Here is a 6,000-nt window from a genome sequence, read left to right on the forward strand (position 1 = left end):
CTCTGGCAGAGCCTTGGTGGCGGGCTGGTGGCGCACTGGTGGCGTGTTGGTGGTGGTGTCTGCCGGTGGTGCTACGACTGAGAACTACTGACGGAGCTTGGATTGGGTGGCCGCACAGTGGTGCGTCGGTGCTGTTGTGACAACACTTGAAATTTTTTTTAAAATTTTTTTTTTTCACTCGATTCGTTCTTACGGCTATCTGGGAGGCCAAAAAATTTCCAAAAAAAAAAGCTTGAAGCCAAAAATGAAAAGTTTTATATGAAACTTAGTTGTAAATGGCCTTTCAAATCCAATGGAAATGTCTGTTTGACCCCAAAGTGCTCCAAAAATTTTCTCTACCCCCTATTTGAAGAAAAATTGCACAAACAAACTAGGGTTTGTGACTCCAAATTATGACTTCAAAAATCCTTCGAACAAGAAGCAGCAGGGAGGCTCTGATAGCATGTAGAAGTTGAGAATCTGACTCTCATAATGTGCCAAGATCACCTGCAATGCAAATAGCTTGCTGAAGAGAAACCTAAGGAGCAAAGAGCTTGAAGCAAATTCCACACAAGAGAATATTTCACAATAGGAAATTAGAATTGCTATGTGAAAATGGAATTGAATGAATTTACAATGAATGAGAGACTGAATAAAAAGGCCTCATGGAAGCTTGTAGAACAAGATGGAATGAGGTAGAAGATAAGGTTGACAACTAAGCACACATCCACAAGAGGTGGAAAAGATAAGTATACTAAAGGGAACAAACTCCCGTGTTGTCAACAACTAACCTCAACTACATGCATTAACCTAAGTAAGCTTAAGTAATAGAATAAATAATTAACAATTAATTAATTATTTACTCTAACACCCCCCCTTAAGCTCATAAAACAAAGGGGAAAATGCAAAATGGGTCCTGGCAACGAGGCCATTTTAGGTACCCAAGTATAATGCAAATAAATGCAACCTCTATAAAATGGGGAAAGAGAGAAAACCACAATGGAAAAACTCTCCCCCCAAAAGAGGTAAAACAACATGCTGAAAAAAAACATGAAGTGAAGGAAGGATGGCCTCAACCAATCCCCCCAGGGACAACTTCCATAACCCCAAGCATTGACTATAGCTAAAGAAAGTGTGGTGATGCAAAAGGTTAAGTAAAGATGTCTGCAACCTGACTAGTGGTAGGAATGTACTCCAATGCAATAACACCATCCCGGATCAACTGATTGATGAAATGCATATGCAACTCAATGTGCTTGGTATGCTGATGTTCCACTGGGTTGCATGAAATGTGGATGGCACTGTATATGAGCAATGTTAGTATGCTAATAGAAACCAAATTTAAATAAAGCTTCTACAAACTAAACAAAATTCATAAACTTAAAGATAGACTAAGATGAGCTCTCAATTGAGAATATGAGCCATTAATGGGCTCTTTTAATGAGAAGCTCTCTTTTTGAGTGGCTTTGTCTAAATAGATAGGATGTATGCTCAAGCTTATGCTTCAAAAAGGGCTTCAAATGGAGTTGGAATTTGGGTGTAAGTGTATGGTTTTGATGTAAAATGGCTTCTTAAAATGGCATTATGACTTTACTTCATGGATTTTGTTATTTTGCAAAGGGGAAGGATCCAATTTATAGGCAAGAGGCTTGAGGTATTGAGGGCTAAGATGCAAGGATGGGAAAAAGCTCATGGAGGGCTCAGATTGCATGAGAGGAGAGCACATGGATTGTGCTTCTTACAGCCAATTAGGGAGTGACACATGTCACAGGGTGAGAGGATGGAGGAAAGGGGAAGGATGAGTCAACAAAGGAGGCTCAAGGGATAAAATCTTCATAAAGACCCTCATAATGGCTTGTAAGAGCAATAAAAGGGCTTGGAAGAGTCATTTATGACCTTGTGGGCTTCATAAAGTTTTATGGTTGAGATATTTTGAGGGAGATGAGAGCAATTTCGACTTGGGCTTGATTAGGAGGGTTTTAAGCTTGCTTAGGATTGTACAAATGATTAGAGGATGGATTAGGATTGCTTAGGATTAGCTTAGGGATAGGCAAGTGGATGGCATTTAATGAGGGTGGGTGAAGGAGGAGATATTTGTTAACTTTGGCTTGGGTTAGTAAGTTTTAACCCATGTTTAGGGAATGTGACAAGGTTAGGAGGGGATTAGGATTAGGTTTAAAGACATCTTCTAGAAGAGTCTAGAGTTTGGATAAGGATAAAGACTTTCTAGAATAGTCTAGAACTTCCTAGGATGAGGATGAAGACTTTCTAGAAGAGTCTAGAACTTCTTAGGATGAGGATGAATTAGATTTTAGGAAATAAATAAAGTTTTAGAAGAAGGATTAGAAGATTTTGGAAGAGGTTAGTGGTCTTAAGGAAATTGGCCAAGTTTTGGGCAAAAAATAAATTTTTTATTTATTTTGGGTTTTTTGGTCAATTTATTAATTAAATAATTAATAAATAAGGAAATAATGTTTAAATAAGATTTAAACATTTTTGGGAGGGATTCCTTAATTAAATATTTTTAATTAAGATAAAGGGATTTAATGGCATAAAAATTAATTAATTAATTAATAAATGATGATGTCATCAGGAATTTTTCAGAAAATAAAAATACTTTATTTTCTAAAGGGTTTTAGGTGTCTACAAGCACTATGATTATCGCACCACAAAATAGTGGGATCATCAGCAGGAAAGCCAAACTCAATCATCAACTGACGAAGCCATAAAGCATCCTGACTAGCAAGAACTACAGCCCTGTACTCAGCCTTTGTAAATGAAAGTGCTCGAGCATGCTGCTTCTTGCACGACCATGTGATGGGACCGGAGGCAAGGAAAAACACAAAGCCAAAACCAAAGGTGATTTGTGGTTTTCTAACATGTTTTCTTGCAGGTAATTCTGAGAGAGCAACTTTGTTTACCATCTATGACATTATTCAAATATTTAAAGTAAAATTGATATTGATTTTTAGATGTTTTCTTGACATCTATCTATGATCTCTCCATATGCTAACTTAAATAGTTGACCAGTGCCTTATCCATTAGGATTCAGAGTCTATCAAATTTTCTTGACCTAATTGACTACATTACAATCAATATAATCAAAAATTCTCTCTACAACTCATTCTTACATAGATCCTTCCTAATGCTTGGATATCCTACCACGTTCATTGAAGCATTTACTCATTCATTGAAGCATTTACTCAATTCATTAAATCAAAAGCAATAATGAATTGACATACAACATATCCTAGTTGGATTAAACTAAACAAGTGTTACTCATACAATCTCAAAATAACTAGCCACTAAGAATGGAGACAAGATTTAGAGAGAAAATATAATGGGGAAAGTCCATCTTTTCATTAATCTTCTTTGAAAATTATATGACATTGGGTAATACTCAGAACAACTAAAAATAAGACATCATGATCATAGACAATTAATGCATTCTCAGAATTTGCAGATAAAATACATCAAAGAGTTGAAATCAAGAAAGAATGGACCAAAATAGACTAGCAAAACTAGAAGTTATGAAATGAATCAAACCCTTTCTCTAGCCATAGGGTCTCACTTATATAGTGTGAGATGAAACAAGCTTTAGGTATAGAGAAACTGATAGTTATCCTTAAGACATAAAGATATTTACATTGTTATTGACATAAAAGACAAAAAAATTGGTGCAATAGAATGGTTTACATGATGAATATTCTTTTGTGGGGACCACTTCTATTTCACCTTTTGTTGCATTTTTTTGTTGATGATAAATTAATGGTTGGCCTTATTGCTATTGTTTTTCTTTAGAAGAAGTAGCCAATGAATTTTTTTTTAATGGTCTTGGCTTTGATTTTTGTAGACTTACTTCAACTTGAGGCTCTACATACACATCATCATGCACTATTAAAACAATAGTTATATTTGAATCCTTTGTTGCCATCTCATCAGTTTGGTACATTGTGCTTATCACTGAAGTTGGTTGTTCTTTCTTATCTTCTTTTTCTTGTACTGATGTATCAATTCTTTAATTCTCATCTTGGTCCACATCATCTTCTTATGTTTCATTTTCCTTGCATGCACAAAATCCTCCATCCATTTGTTGAAAATCATGTCATTAGGCCAATCAAAACTCAAGACCTCACATTGTTTCTTGATCACAAAATCTCCTATTTTATTGATTTCAATAAAAATTTCTTTGATGGAATTATAGAATAATTGCACTTTAACAACTTTCCCATGTGTCATTTCCCATAGCAAATGTCCTTTTTCACTTATGACTCCATTTATTCTATGGCATAATAAATCATCTAATTCTTTGCCCCATTCTTCCCTTTATTTTATTTTATTTATCTTTTTAAGTGAATGGGGAAAGAGTTCAAATTTATCACTTAGATATTTAGAAAGATAAATTGTTATCCTTTTTTGTACTGCAACTCTCCTTTTATGAAAATCAGAAAAATTATTAGTGATATCAAAAGTTTTTTCTATCTGTTCATAGGATAGACTAATAACTAAGAAACATAAAAGGGTGACATCTTTATCCCTACCACCACACTTATTCATGATGGGCTTTAAAGCATCTTCACCATTTTTTATTTCATTCCACATATCAAAAATTTTCACCAATTGCTCATAAAATGTTGGCCATTCAGTCTTATCTACTAGATATAAGATTGTTTTCTTGATTTTATCTTCATATAGATCATTTAATTCTACATGCAAAGCCTAAAGTTTATTCTTCTCTTCATCAAATTCCTTAGCAATATAGAATTTTTGTCTTTATGGAGTGTCAGGTAACTCTACCAAGGGAGTTGACTTGAATGGTTCAATTGTGGGGTGAGGATAGGTAATTTAGGCCTAACTTGACTCTCCCACTTTTCTCTTTCCTAGTTGCTTCTCCATTTGGGCTAGCTAAGTCTCCAATTGATGTATCCTAGTCCCTCTCTCCTCATATGCTTTCAATACTTCTTCAAACTTGGCATTGAGCTCCAGGAAGTTACTTTTATCTTTTTCAGCAACTACTGCCCCAAAGTCCATCATTTCCCTAGTCATTTTGGATAACTTTGTACTATCTACCTCATCAACTCTATACACAATGAGACTACTTGTATGCTCAACACTTGAAATTTCCTGTAATTTAGTTTTATCTCTCTTTTCAATAGACCATATTACCAATGCTTGGTGATCATTGCTATATTTTATTCCTCTATGCACCTATAGTATTTCTTCCTCGGCCTTAAACTAAGTATCTTTTTCCTTCCTAGCAGAATAAAAAACCATAGCATTGGGTATGTCCCATTCAGGCAAGATTAAAAATCTTGAGTCTTTCAATAGTTGTCTTCCCCCTTGAGTGGTCAATTGTGAAAATTCCTCCATGAAGTTAGCTTTGACTTCCTCTTCAATTTCAAAGTCCAACTTATTAGGTTGCTTTGCTTTTATTAATTTGCACTTATTTTCAAAATTAACAATATTTCTTCTCCATAAGAACTGGGCAAAAGCTCTAGTCTTTACAAAACTCTCATCATCAATGAATTTTTGGGCTACCTATGCTATTACAAGGTCTATTTATTTACCTCTATAGTCCACAATAGTAAGATCAAAAGATGACATAGGAGGCTCTGCAGGTGCTCCTCCTTCAATATCAATAGTTGTAACCACAATATCCCCCTCTCCTTCAATTTGTCTCAACTATTCTCTCAGGGATTCTTCATCATCTATCTTGAGTGGAGTTTGGGTGGGTGAGTATTCTTCAACATGGGAAGATGATCCTTGCTCTAATCTTTTTTTTTAGGAGCATTTTTATCACGAGGGCTTTCAGAGCTTGGGCTCTTGTATGGGGGAAGATGCTTTATATTCTTGGCCACTAGATACCCAACTTGTTTCTATAATGCATACAACTTTGGGGTCATAATCATTCTATTGGCCAGCCTTCTCTCCACCTCAATAGACATGTCTAGGTATGCTTTTTTTATGATTTCTTTATTCTCATTCAATGTTTGCATAATCCTAGTAAATTTATCCATCTGC

This window comes from Cupressus sempervirens, chromosome 7 (genome assembly GCF_028749045.1).
Source record: "Cupressus sempervirens isolate cs-2001-9-10 chromosome 7, ASM2874904v1, whole genome shotgun sequence".
Classification (NCBI taxonomy): domain Eukaryota; kingdom Viridiplantae; phylum Streptophyta; class Pinopsida; order Cupressales; family Cupressaceae; genus Cupressus; species Cupressus sempervirens.